Source organism: Kryptolebias marmoratus, linkage group LG3, assembly GCF_001649575.2.
Source record: "Kryptolebias marmoratus isolate JLee-2015 linkage group LG3, ASM164957v2, whole genome shotgun sequence".
Classification (NCBI taxonomy): domain Eukaryota; kingdom Metazoa; phylum Chordata; class Actinopteri; order Cyprinodontiformes; family Rivulidae; genus Kryptolebias; species Kryptolebias marmoratus.
The window spans coordinates 21,145,405-21,160,513 of record NC_051432.1 but is presented as its reverse complement, the minus strand read 5'-3'; the positions used below and the strand labels follow the sequence as shown (position 1 = coordinate 21,160,513).

Here is a 15,109-nt window from a genome sequence, read left to right as displayed (position 1 = left end):
AAGTTTCAAAACAAAAAAACTAACAGGAACTTTGAGATCTGGGAGGAAACACAGTGACCCACGCACATTATCTGCTGCTCTAATATATCTCTTTTTATTCTAAGTCATGAAAGGCATTTCACTGAAAAGAATATGGCTAATCTAGGAAGCAGTTCAGTCTATTTTACAAAGACAAACAAGAGCTCGAACCCCCATTACCTGTATTACATAAAAAATATGCATTTTTTTCTATTATTATTATTATTATTATTATTATTATTATATTTAAAGCACTAAATCTATTAAATGGCATATGAAGACAACACCATTTATATATCGCTATATCTTAGATCAGCATGTCACTGTATATGAGCCAAAAATGATCAACAAAAAGCAGAAGATTTATGAGTTTGCTCATTCAGAACATGTTTTTTTTATATTTATTGTGCAACAAAAGAGCCGATCTGCATTTAAAACAATTCTGCTTCATTCTAGCCATGTTATTAGTCATATTACAAGAAATCCAACTTGATGGCTGGGATTGTTTTCGATGGTTTTATTAACAGACATTCTGTACGCAGTTTGCATAGAAAAGATGAGGATTTTTTTTTTTTTTTTTTTGCTCAGTGACCAGCAGACTGGATTGGTGCAGAGCGAGGGCGCCTCTAGTGGAAACCACACGGGCAGAAAAATCACATTAATACTTGTTTACCATCAATTCCTGCTCACGTGTTCCTCATTGTTTTCATAACACACTTCAGGGTTCATTCAAAGTGAGACTTTTTTGAACTCGGGTACATATCAGTTCCTTGCATTACAAGGAATATGAAACGTATTCCGTCGATTTCTTTTGCGCAAAAAGACTTTTTATTTTATTGTTTTTATTTTTTCCAAAACCACAGTTGAAAACACGAAATAGGAGCACGACGTCGTCGACGTTGCAGCATCACTGCAGACATGCATGCACGTCAATGAAGACACAACAAAACAACACTTTGTTTCGGACTCCTCTTCCATCGAAGGAAATAAAAAAAATGAAAAAAATAAAATAAATTGAAAACAAGTCTTTAAAGACAGTCTTTGGCAATTCGAGCAGATTTAATTAAGACTGTCAGAAGATTGTCATCCCAATGAAAAACTGAATTGAGTCCTTTTCTTTCATTGTTCCGTTGAACTGGGGTTACTGTCGTTCATTTGGGCAGCGATGCTGACCGACAGTATCCAGTCAAACACAATGCAGCACGGGGGAAAATGACTGACCCTTCAAAATAAAACTGCCACCTAAATCACTCCTCCCTCTGCGGTTGTTTACCTCTAATAAACACGACAAATTTTAGAGAGGTTGACGTGGATAGATAAACACTAAAAATCAAGGACAACGCGTACTTTAAAGGTAATCTTAAAACATTTCCTCTTTACGGTAAACGAAGTGAAAAGAAACGTCGCAACAAGTCGACTCTTATTTTTTAGGTGCGTTACCGGAAGCTCCGTGTTTGACTCTTAGCTAGCTTGATGCTAGACGATGTCTAGATGGACACAAAAACTCGCTAAAAGAAAATTAATGGTCAATTGTCATTCTATTTTAAGTACTCCTTGGCTACAAGTACATGTCGTTTTTTAAACCTGCGTCGTCAAAATGGTGAAAATTTGATAATAATTGCATTATAAACAAAGTGCAGAAATTTGATTTCCAGACGAAAACGGTTGCACTTTTTCCCCTTAGAGTCATTTTTATACAGCTAAACTATTAATAATGCCTAAAACCTAACATACAATGCTCAACCATGCTCCGATACATCTCTGTCCAACAAAGAAACTCGCAAATCCTTATCCCTTCCCCCAAAAAGGAAACTCATAACAAAGCTTTTAAGTAACCTACCTTAATTTCGTGCTAATATTTCCTTCCTCTGTTTCTCATAAACTGCAGTCTCTTGTCCCAGACTGTTAAAAAAAGTGGAAATAAATTCAGTTCCTCTGAGGTCTCGGTGCTCCTCTGTGTTCTGTCTCAGTGTCTACCAAAAGTGTTTTTTTTCCCCGCCAGGCTTTTATAGCGCAGCTCGATGCGGAGCGGAGAGGAGCAGCAGAGGTAACTAACGGTCACTGTTTGTTGCTGCTCCCATATAAGGCAAGCACGTGCTGAGGCAAAACATCTCTTAAAGGGCCAGCGACACTTTTCCCTCTACTGTTACAGAAGAGGGTCGTGAAGAGACATGACTAACTTCAAGAATTGTACTTTAGATTTGTATTTTAGTCACACTATTGTTTTTGGCATCTAAATACTTCAGAAATCTGGTATTTGTCCATTTTAAACTATTCTTTCTATTGTTCTAATTTTAGGGTTTAACTAACTTTGCTGGACTAACTAACTTTTAGATATTGTTTTGCTAGTTTTAGATTTTAGCTGCAGTTGCACTAATTTTAGCCTTTTAATTATGATTTGACCAGTTCTGCCACTACCATCAGCTTTTAGTCCTCATTTTGATAATTCAGCTTTAGTTACTGTTTTTCAAATGTTAGGTTTAATGTATTGCTTTGCTAATCTTAACTTTTAGCAATTGTTGTGCTAGTTTTAGGTTTTAAACTACTGTTTTTCTGGTTTAGGATAAAACCACTGCTTTTATATTTGATAATTTTAGCATTTAGCTATGGTTTAGTTCATTTTAGCTATTATGTTTGCATATAGTTCACATTTACACATGTATGTTATGTATCTATTTAAGTAATACATATTAAGGTAAATGAGCATGTCCAATCTTTGAAGTGGGATTTTGTAGAAAGGTTTTAAACAATAACATCTTACTTGTTTGTAGATAACTCTTTGAATAACATGAGTTTGGAAAAAAAGTATAATTCTGACCGAACTGACATGGCTAGTCAGAGAGGGCCAAGACCAAAGTGGTTTTCTGCCATCCTGAAACGACTCTTCTTTTGAAACTTTCATAAAGTTTCATGCTATCAATTTCACAATACAGTTATTTACATAGAACTGCATGGGGTTTGGAAAAAGCAAATAGCAGCAACAGCTAGCAGTATCACTTTCAGTGTATCATATGGCTCTTTTGACAGGGATATTATAATACTTATGCCAGAATAACTATGTAGTGTAAAACTGATAGTAATGCAAAAGTTAAAGTGTTTGGACTGGAGTTGTTTTACGACAGTAACAAACCTCTTTGGTTTTGGTCCTGCTTGGACTAGCCATTAGCTCATCAATCTGATCAGAATTAAACTCAGTTTCTCCAAACTGAGTGTGTTTAAAAAGCTTATTACACTTTTACTTTTTAAAATAAAAACAATCATGCAATGAATCACTCTTTCTGTTATCCATGCTGTGTCTGGTGTCCTGCATTAGTTGTTGTCTAACCGAGGAGCGTGTCTCAGATTTTTCTCCTTTTTGGTGGTTAAACAGTGACAAACTGTTTTTACTGTCTTCACTGGTCCGCTCAGCTGTTCAACAATGCTCTGTTCAGGAGCAGCTGTCGACGCTTCGTGTTCTCAGTAAGCAACATTTGGCTTCTTCACATCGTGCACTTTTGTCATGAGTGGCTCTCCGGTCAATTGATGCAGAGCAAAGCTGGAGTGGAGAAGAACTCTGTCAGCAAAATTGCAGGAGACATTTTTAGCTCACACAAAAATGGGGCCAAGCGAGAAAGGGACTGGACAGTTAGGGGAAAAAAAAAAAAGATTTCCTTGTGTTACATTTTAACAATGGATGGCTCTGATCACGCAGCAGCTCAGCTCAGTGGGTGGTTCTAACAGAATATCAACAGTTGATGAAACTCTTTGCTTTTATTTTACACTGGGTTAATGCCTGCTGTGCTCTACAAACTGTTCAAAAAATGTTTTTTTTTCCTTCCATTTTGCTGAACACCTACAGTCACACATTAAATGGTTTTAGGCTGCTTTTTTTTTAGATAAAATTGGTGCCAGCAACGTCAAACTATTGTACAAATCAATCAGAGACATTTTCTAGCTTTTTATTTCTCAGAAGTGCTGAATATTAACACAATTCTTTAGAAAAATCAGTTAGACAAAACATTAATGGTTATGCTCACATACTGATGTATCAAAATCAGTTTGGACTAAAAATAAATTTCCTAACAGTAAATCATTGCCCCCCATTAGTGTGCAAGTTTTAAATGATTTGGGAAAGAAGGAAACTTGACACCTATATGACTTTATTCAGTGCGTTGAGATATAAGAGGCGCTGACAGCTGAGGAGCAAAGTGCAGGACGGGTCAGTGTGGTTCATTTAGAAATGTTCGCTCTCTCGCTGCGGAGGGGTTACACTAAGTTCTCCCAGCAGGGGCTTAAATTAAAAACACAATCCTCAATCAGACAGATTAGTCATTTAATCCATCAGAGAACAGCCAAATCTGCCAGCATCAATAGGAGGGATGATAATCATCCGACATGAAAGTATTTTACTTCTTTTCTTCCTTCTTCCTTCTTTCACTCGGAGGAATTTGGTAAAGTGAGTCAAAGCTGAGTCTCTTCAGACAAGACGGTGATGTTTAATATTAAGGGGAAGACACTTTTTGTGGAATATTACACAATTTCTTTCATTTTCTTTTTTTTGTCACTCAAATTGAACCAATAAAGATCATAAATCCATTCAAAAATGAGAGTTTTGATACTGACTACAAGATTCTATAATAACACTGATAACAAGAGTTTATTAGGATTTAAAATGCATATAAAAGGTTCAACTAGAACATTTACAAAAAATGTATTGCTTGTGCTCATTTTTATGGGGTCAGAAGTCACTTTTAGCTGGGAACATACTTGATTTGATAAACAAGTCATCCCTTCCTGTCCTCTCCAAGCACCATTATGTCAAACTACAGCCCTGGATCTTAAAGCATATTACTCTAACCTTTAATGTCTCTTATAAACATTTATGTCTGTTTCTTATGTACATAAGATTTGCTGAACAACATGTATACATGTAAACGATTCAGACAAGCATCTTAGAGTAAATGACATTGAGGTGTAACATGTCTTACCTAAACATCAGCTTTTGATGTGACATGAACAGATTTTGCGGAACAAGACACATCACTGATTTCTTTGTAAAATTAGCTCCAAAACAAACATTTTTTTCTGAGGTCAGAGAGGAATGAAATCCAGCAGTAACAGTTGTAAAGTTGGTTGTGTGGGAAAACAAACAAACAAAAAAACCCCATCATTATAAAGGTTCAAGACATCAGGACTTATGGCTCCTCACAGGACTGACTCAGCTACACACAGAGTTTAGAGTCATTTCATTGTATGGTTCTGCCCACTTTCAGCTCGCTTCGTGGTACTTCTCAGGACTCAGCTGAAGTTCCTAGCAAGCCAAGATCAGTTGAAGGCTGAAGACTGAAGCAGACTGAAGGCCATTAATAGGCCAGCAAGTGGCGTCAATCATGAGAGTGCCTCCTTCACAAGAAACTCACCCTTTTTAAAACCTCGCAACCACAGCATTTGTTTTTGTTACTTACTTTTAAAAAATATATGTGCTCATTAAAATGGCAACACATAAACCAACACTGTGGTACTTTGAGGAGGTGCAGTCGTTTTTGTGCTTTTTGGCTGACAACAGAAATCAGATAGAGCTAGATCAGCTCCGACTGGTGGAGTGGAGGGAGGGTAGCTTCATCTTTGAAAACCGTGGCAGAGAATGATAAGTGTTTTGGGACTTTTTTCATTTATTTACCCATTTGATGGTAAGTTTTGGGCGGCTGCTCCTCGACAACCCGTCTTCATCGAGGTGGCAATCACCTAGGCCTTGTAGAATCAAGTAGAACCGACGTAGGGCAAAGCCAGTCATGCTGAGCTGGGACAATAGAAGAACAGCTTTACAGTATGCTGGTTATGTGCACAGTGGCACAGTGGAATAGTGGTTAGAGCTGTTGCCTCCCAGCAAGGAGGTTGCAGGTTCGCTTCCCGGCCTGAGGCCTTTCTGAGTGGAGTTTGCATGTTCTCCCTGTGCACACGTGGGTTTACTCCGGTTTCCTCCCACAGACCAAAAAACATGCATGTTAGGTTAATTGATGACTCTAAAATTGTCCCTAGGTGTGAGTGACAGTGTGAATGGTTGTTTGTCTCGTTCGTCTATATGTGGCCCTGCTTGCGACCTGTCCAGGGTGTCCCCCGCCTCTCGCACAGTGACTGCTGGGGATAGGCACCAGCTACCCACGACCCGGAATGGAGAAGCGGTTAAAGAAAATGGATGGATGGTTATGTGCATGAAGATGTCAGGGGCCATTATTCCAACTGGCTGAAGAACAATGGTTTGTTATGGCTGGCGCAGCGTGAGGTAGCTTATAGGGGATGGTGAGATCATTAAGATAAAGCTTTTTAGGATGTTAAAAACTTGTAAATTTCTTTTTGACTTCCAGTTGACAGCTAAAACTTGTTTTTTAAGCAATATGTTCAGCAGTTCAAAGTAGGTTTGAGTTCGCATTACTCCTCAAGATACGGTTTCCAAGAAATATAATATATATATATATATATATATATCATATACCATCTCTTCATGACATATGAAGTCATTTAATACACTTTCACATTAAAGCAAAATGAAAAAAAAGCCTTTTTAAATTCAGAAAATCTATAAATATGTGTTCCTGATTTCAGATTTGAAGCCTTTTTCTGAAACAATGACTGAAACTGTCTGTTCAAACGTGTAAAATGTTTTACTATTTGTGTGTAGGATCATCGAGTTAACATCTACAGCACTGGGGCTTTCAAGAATATATAAGAATATAAGAATATATAAGATTTATATATATACACATACACACACTGATGGACGGGAGGGACTGGTTTGATACAAAGCAGGAAGGTGTGATGATTACTAACAAAGACCAGACATGCAGGCAAAACTGACACAACAAAAGAAGCAGACTCCACAAAATAAAACTGGATGTGGAGATGATACAACTAACACAAAATCAAACCAAACAATATCGTGAATTTAAAAAATATAAAGAACAAACCAAATCACAAAGAAAAACTTAAAAACCAGGACAAAAACTGAAAGAGAGCTCTACAAGAAAACACAGAGGCTCTTTGCTGAACATTCTTGTAGTTAATGCACTGCAAAGTTGCAGTTTCACCACAAGATTGTCACCTGCCAGCATGAAATGCAAAGCCATCATGTAATTGCTCATGTCTGTGTGTGTATTTGTCTGTCTGTTAGCAAATACCTCATGAATTTAATGAAACTTTCAGAAAATGATCATTGGATGTACATCTACAGCTGACTAACTTTTGGAGTCAACTCAATTTAAAATAGCTGCCAGAACTAAGACACCTTAGCACATACAAAAAGGGCTACAAACGTGATCAGTGTCATAAACATGAAGCTAAAATTTGCTGTGTTAGTAGCTGAGAGCCATCGCACACATATTCTGAGCACTAACAGAACATGCAAAATCTTTGTTTAAAATTACAGCATGCAAAGTGGCGGGTGATAAGCATTGGGTCAGGAAATTATCCTATATGTTTGAGAAGTGAAAGTATTTGCTTATTAAACTTCATCAATTGAGAGTGGTCAACTCTCATCACAAGCTCAGATAAATACTCTGTAGTCTTTTCCCTCTCTATATCTGACAAAGTAACACCTCCTAAATGGCCACGTATTGACGTTTTAACTGCAAACCTGTCTATAAGTAAACTACACGATGGAGGATGGGACTTTCCTTGAAGACGATGGGGAAGAAAAAACAGTCATGTAGATTCTTAGGTAAAAATACTGCCCTACTTCTGCGTTCTTGTTTGTCAATACATACTTCATTTAAATACACATATATTCAAAAATGACTTAAAGTGTGTCTCTGTGTGTCCCATTCCTAAAAAATGCAGAAGTGTGGGCTTCCATCCTCCTCATTTTCACTCTGACCGACAGTAACCCCGGCACAGAACATACACCAGCTCCAGATTAAGTAACATCAGGTTGCAGCATCTTTCAAACTTCCAATTTTAAGACCATAAAACGACGCGTTGCAGCTATATATCGACAAAATTGTGGACTTATTAAATAAATGCAGGCGCAGACGAGCTGGATTCACGAACGGAAGAAAAGGAGGATGGAATACTTTGCCCGATAGTAACCCCGGCACATTGAATGGAGGAGGAGGGGAAGTTTGTCCGATAGTAACCCCAGCACGGAGTATTGATGGAGGCGAGCAGAGCAGGAGGGGGATGGAGAACAGATCACCTATATTTATATTCAGGCTGCAAAAATGTGTCACATCTGTGTTGAAATATTGACCGAAAAAAAAAGTGTTCTCGTTTTGAAATGACGCCACGTTGGTTTAACTCTAAGCACAAAGCGAGGAGAGAAAACATTGGCTTTCTTTTTTTTATTTTCCCTATTACTTATCATCTCTGTGGCTACATGACACAGAAAACAACAAATGGAACAAATACTGTAAACATTTACCCCATCAGGAGAACAACATTAATCAGATAAAAAAGGCTCGGGATGCGGGAAAGTTGTGCAAATCTTGAGCAGTTTCCTGTTGCTGCAGCGGCTGATGTGGCGTTCAGGTGCTGACGGACATTTTGTAGAAAAAAAATATCCACCAACTAAAGATTCGAGATTCATTTTAATGTAATTACCCTGGATATTAATCAATAAAGGTACAGAGTGATGCCAAAAACAGCAGATGCTAAAGCAATGCAGTCAAACGCACGTTTGAAAGGAAAACAAGAAAAGTTATTAGTCGCTTTTAGTGTGAATCGACCCAATTTGTTCATCCTCCTGACAGCTTTGTGTGGAGAAGCTGTTTAACAACCAGCTTGATCTGCAGCAGATGCTCTTTTGGCAGAAGGGGGGGAGAATGGTAACAGTTCTTAATGATGGAGGTGGCTCTGAGGACGCATCACAACTGAAAATTGTTCTCCAGGAATGGGAAACGAGCACAGATGAGTTTACTGGCTGCTTTTACTATCCCGTTGAGCTGTTATTTGTGAGCTCTTCAGCTTCCAAACCAGGACGTAAGGTGATACTGTAGGGTTTGCCTTAACTATTTATGCATATAATTGTTGCAAAAATCAAACATTAAGCAGCAATATAAACATGCATAAAATGGCATGAACTGATATGCACTTGCCTCTTTGACGCCTCCCTTTGGAGGTGGCATGTTCCACTGGGAAGAGACTCTTGGGCAGACGCACAACTCGCTGGAGGAATTATAAACCCTCTCTGGCCTGGGAACACCTTGGGATCCCCCAGGAGGAGCTGGAAAGTGTTGCACGGGAGAGGGATGTCTGGGTTTCTCTCCTGGGCCTGTCGTCTCGTGACCTGACTACAGATAAGCTGTGGATAGATGGATAATGTGTACTTTGTTTGTAATAAAAGACAAATAACATACAAGTAGAATGGAAAAGAAGTGTGTAAAAGCAAAAGTGCACAAAAGAAGTATATTTAACATGCAAAAACAATTAAAAGCAATCAATGTATTGCATAAAGTGAATAACAGTTGCCTACATACACATAGACTTACAATACAGACTACAGCTATGTTCAGCAGTGAGGAAATAAAAGCAAAAAAATAACTTATTATTCAGTAAATAACCATTTATTTCTCTTACAGTTCAGCAGTAACTTGTCTCATGTATTTTCCCCACTGTTTTCAAAAGATTAGTGAGGATTTGTTTACTCATTTTGTCTTGGTGTCTAGATTGCCTGGAGTTCGGAGGAGGACTTGAACGCATCGTGGTTTGACCGCGAGTTACCTCGCGCTGCAGCCTCCGTGGAACTGGGTGAAAGGGTGAATGATGTCACCGACTGGCTGAGTGCAACAAAAGACGCCGAAGCAACCAGGAATCGTCTCTGGGCAGAAATGGGTTTGTGGGGAAGATGAAAGTACGGTGTCCAAGAAGGCACATTTAAACGAAGAAAAAAACAAACCCAAAAAGGTTAATTCAGTTTCATAGATTCAACAACAACAAAGGCTGAATTGTTACAAACAGCATCACACACACACAACCCCCCCCCCCCNAGCGAATAAGATAAACCATACTGGCATTTGATCATTTTTGTTTGTTTGTGGCTAGAGTAAAAAAAAAAGATGACTTAAAACAATCTTCAAGCTCCTGTTGTTGTTGTTTTTTTATATAAAGTCATGCATCATGAGGTCAGATCAAACAAAGAAAATGAGCCAGAAATAACCAAGACTAGTGAATCTTCTAATTAGAGTTGAATTACAAGGTCAGATGGTGCTCTTTATGATACAAATACATATGATTGCTCTGCAAAAATTAAAAAAAAACAACCCATAACTTCAGCTTCTGGGATTAAAGTGTCATGTCAAGTACAGTTTTACTTGTATGACTGTAAAATAATCCAAAGCATGATCTCTATACATTAAAATGTTTTTTTCTGGACATAATTCACCAATTTTTTTGTAAATTAACCGTCCAATACAGAACCAGTATGATTAATTCAAATAGTGTTGTTTCTTTTTGTCATAAACCAAAAAGAGCTGCTAATCTTCAGAAATAATTGTGAACATATTCACATTATGTAACAGGACTGTCCAAAGTTGCTGGGTTTCACAACACCAATAAACACAAAACAAACACACACACACACATATTTAAATGAATAAAAGAGTAAACTATAAATGCACAAAGAAGCTATTTGTGCATTAGAATCATCAGTACGATACAGTACTGATGATTCTAATTAAACTCCTCAAACGGTATAAAAAAACCAACAAACAAAACCAATAAAACTCATCTGTGTCTAATTTTTTATTTCCAAAGCTGTTTTAGACACTTTAAATCATGCTGCTTTTCTTGACTTATTCGAGTAATTAAAAACTTAACAAAGTCTTTGCCCGACAGTCAGACATACATGTTGTTTTGTAAACGGCGTCACTGGATGCACTAATTGTGTGGGCAACGTCTCAGGCTGGAGAACGATTTCCCATGCAGCGGTAATGAATCTCTTCTCCCTCTAGAATTGACCTACATAGACACAGTTGTTGAATGAGGCCATTGTTGTTGCAGAGAGCCAGGTTTCAGTTAGATATTCCCCCCCAGAAGCCATCTTAAAAGAATTTATTCTTCCAAGTTATGACCCGTTAAATATGCATGTTTTACACTATGTCCTCCTCCATTTCTGATCTCTAAACTGGCCTGCTGAAGAACAAGAATCTCTGTAAAAAAAACATCAATAGCTATTTGGGGCATCAAGTACTGAATCGAACTAGACAAATCACATTTTCTGTGCTGAATGACTCTGCAGAATCTTGCTGAAGAAGCTATAACTGAGTTGTTACAGCTAAAATATGAAAAACATTAGCTAAAAACTAAAAGTAACACAAGAAGACAAAAGTAGATCCATCCATCCATCCATCCATCCATCCATCCATCCATCCATCCATCCATCCATCCATCCATCCATCCATCCATCCATCCATCCATCCATCCATCCATCCATCCATCCATCCATCCATCCATCCATCCATCCATCCATCCATCCATCCATCCATCCATCGTTGCAAATCGTCTCTTTCTCCTGTGTTTTCTTCCAGCTCTTCCCAGCGGATCAGCCCTCTGGCACCAGCTGAGAGTTTTAATCTTTGCTAGATCAGCCATCGGCTTGACTTACAGCTCTGTTCGGGAGATACTCAAGTGATATCCTTATCAGGAACCTAAACTCAGCTGGTAATCCCTGTTGTGGAGGGGCAGCAGCAGCTCTGCAATCAGGTCTTTCTCTATTTTTGGAAAATTCTCACAGAATACTAAACTACACCCAGCAGCTTTGTGGAGAAAACAAATGTTAGCTGCTTTGCTTCAGAAATCAGGCTGTTTTTATGTCTTATCTTCATTCTTACAGGCAGGGTTAGAGATGTGAACTGATAGTTTCTCTTTTTCTTTTAACCTTGAACAGGTGGAACAAGAAGCATTTCACTGCAGAAACATATGACTCCGATTAAATCTTGTAATTTCTTGGCACTTGTCAGCTTCCCGTTTATATAAACTCTTCCTTTTCACCTAAATAAACTGTTCCGTAATTATTTAGGTGAAAGGCATAACCTCAGATTCACAGAAGCTGCTTCTTATTCCAGCTGCGTACTGCTCACAGGAGCACTGACGTCTCGTTGAGATGCAGCCGACAAACATACCGTAGAGACCAAAACCATTCTTTGACAAGCTTTTGATCTCATGTCTCCTTTCTTTTTTTTTTCTTTATAATTTTACGCCAAGATTTGAGTGCTAAAACTGAGTGCACATTCTCCAACAAGCCAAAAAAATGCTTTTGCGTTGTTGCGTAGTTACACTCAGTGCTTTATGAGCTACAATAGACTCACATACCCAGTGTTACATCCAGTAAAGACCCCTGACTGACTCCCATGGGACAAGCTTTTAAGAGATACTAACGGCACAACGCTGAAAGTGCAGAGTTTTGTTTCAGCTGCCTCGGCAAAAACACTTTGGCTTTGGCTAAAAAAACGCACCACTCTGCAGTTTGAAACATTTGTACTTTCATTTTTTTTCTTATACGAGTTAAACAAACAAAACTCTTATTTCTTTTAGAGTTCAGTTAATGTGACATTTTAATCTGAAGCAACCCCATTCTCATGCTTGAATCCAGCCCACTCGACTTACAGTCCTGTGTGCAGTTTCTGAGCTCACATGATTTGGTAACATTTGCATACATCTATTTTTTTTTTGCAATGAGTCAAATTCAGAGGAAGTGTCGGAGAGAGATATGAAAATATTACGGATTATAGAGAAAAACAGGATTGTTCGCATTCAGAATCAATTAGATCTTTAGATGACGGTAAGGGTAGGAGTTGGAAAAAAAAAAAAACCTTTCAAATGCAGATTTTTCCATGTGAAAGTCATCCAGCAGGCTTATGAATGAGACAAAGGCAAGAGCAGCTTCGAACAGAACAGCCTTTAATGAGTTTGGGTGAACATTGTTTGTTGAATGCAACATGTTGCATAATGTGTTTATTGTGCCGTCATTGGGTGACATTTATGAACTTACCAATAAGTGAGTGTTTGAGTGTGTGTGTGTGGAGAGGGGGTATTTGAGGTAAGGGTTAGTATGAAGTTTTATTTTGAAATTGATGCTTTATAGATTGACTGTTTTTCTCAACGTTTGCATTTTTCATTTCTTTAAATGCAACTTTCTCTTTTAAGCTAATTGTGTGAATGCTGAATAATCATTCATCCTTGACACTGTTGTATTCCTGTTTTATTTTTAAATTTTATTTTTCTGAAGATTTTTTGCAATCTAACTACTTCTACTAAGTGTTTTTTTTGCTATTTTAGCCATTCATATATCAAAAAATTCAGCTCATTTAGGAGATGAGCGCTGTGACTTTTGTTTTTTGCAATTTTTGTACTTTTTAAATCATTGAACTTTTTTTTAAACAAATATATTTCCTATAGAAATACATTAAGATTAAATTCTTTCAAAATCATTGTTCATTTTAAAATCTTATGCTACTTATAAATTTAAGATAGGTTTTTTGTTACTTTTAACTTTTGGCTAGTCTTTTGCTACTGTTTGCTACTCTTCTGCTGCTTTTAGCTAGCTATTTAATACTTTTAGCTATGTTTTTGCTACTTTTAGCTGTTAGGTACCCTTTGTCTACTTTTAGCTTCTAGCTACTGTTGAGCCACTTTTAGCTGTTTGATAGCATTATGCAACTTTAAGCTTTGCAACTTTTAGCTTTTAACATGTTGCTTCTATTTTTTATTTTTTTTTAGCTTTTTATCTAATATTTTTGCGTTGAGCTAGCATTCAGCCTCTTTTAGTTTGAATAACTGAGTTTCAGCTTCTTCAGCAGATTTAATTAACGTCACTGCATTTTCACAGAATAGGAATATTCTCTAGTGTCAATAAGTTTCACTTTAAAGTTAGTCAGAGAGAGTTTGCAACATAAAAATGTATATAAGTTTCCAAGAGAGACCTAAAATATTATCTGCTCGTTGTTCATTTATGAGTGGACAGATGAAGCTTTAACTCTTCCCCTCACAGAGGTTTACAGCTCAGCCTGGGAAGGGTTTCTTTTTCATCCTTCTTGTTTTCCATTCCATAATCCCACAAAGGTAATTACTTTCCGCATTTAGATAAAAACTTTATGGCTGCCAGTCACATGGTTGTTGTTTTTCTTTCATACATCTAACACGCAGAGTCTCAGTAGAAGAATAAGTCTTCCAGTCTCACTTTATCTGTGATTGATCGACACTGATTTTGTTTGTGGTTTTGTATGAGCTTGAGGCTGTGCATTTCTCATAAATTTAGATGTAGCAGTAAAAAAAAAAAAAAAAAAAAGACAAACCATAATTTACAGTAATTTTTTGCCAATTTGGGTTGTGGATGTATCAAACAGCGTGTTAATTTGTAAAATACAGCAATTTGAACAATTTAATTACTGGATTAAAAAAAAAGAGTTTAAACTGATATGGTTTTAATGGTGTTTTCAAACTCATATTTAATTTAATATTTTTCATCTTATAACACAAAACATGTTTCCAGATAGTAAGTTTAGACTTCAGGTTATCCATATTAGTGACCAGCTGTCTTGCTGAAATCCTTCTTTGTAAAATACTTTGCCTGAAGAGCAGCAGGATGTTATTTCTGTATCAATGCACCTCCATCACAGAGGCTAGCTTTTGAACTGTGTGCTGATAATAAGCCAGATGGGCCTGCTCCCTTTTATCCTGGAAATGCTGTGACCGTGATAAATTAAACTTTACTCTGTCACAGTACAGGACAGTTTGTGTCAATCCATTTAAAGCTCCAACGTCAAGCATATAGGGAGATTAATTTGCAAACACCCCCCCCCCCCGACACACACACCACAAAGTCAAACATAACATTCATAAACATGTTTTTATTAGAGTAAAATTGTCAAAGACGTGGTAACATTAGTGTTTCTTGTTTTACTCCATTACACAGCATTTATATCTGTAAAGGAAGAAAAAAGGGTTATACCCCAGTGGGTTTTACAGATATTGAGCAAAACGTTGGTGTGGTAGTAGCTGAGAGTCATTCACAACATGCGAAATGTTGCAATATTCAATGAGAATGCACATTATGGTATTTTCAAGGTTTGACCAAAACAGCTTGAAGTCATTTCTCAACATACGGTGGTCTTGGTTAAAAATT

At 37.4% G+C, this 15,109-nt stretch overlaps 1 protein-coding gene and 1 long non-coding RNA gene across 4 annotated transcripts in view; both read right to left on the bottom strand.

The window, feature by feature from the left end:
• The window catches only part of LOC108241480 (phospholipid-transporting ATPase ABCA1), a 29,855-nt gene extending 27,827 nt beyond the window's left edge, over positions 1-2,028 (bottom strand). For both annotated transcript variants that reach the window (XM_017425631.3, XM_017425632.3), the window contains exon 1: positions 1,859-2,028. The gene's annotated coding sequence lies outside the window, so the exon portion shown is untranslated. The remainder of the gene's footprint in view (positions 1-1,858) is intronic.
• A 6,529-nt stretch (positions 2,029-8,557) lies between these two features.
• On the bottom strand, positions 8,558-12,868 carry LOC119616876. 2 transcript variants are annotated; one of them, XR_005232938.1, is made up of 3 exons: positions 12,798-12,868; positions 9,633-9,805; positions 8,558-9,289 (listed from the first exon to the last, which is right to left on the bottom strand). It is a non-coding gene; the product is annotated as an uncharacterized LOC119616876 (long non-coding RNA). The 2 variants fall into 2 exon arrangements; XR_005232937.1 differs by lacking the exon at positions 12,798-12,868 and having other exon boundaries at positions 9,633-9,937.
• Positions 12,869-15,109: the final 2,241 nt, after the last annotated feature.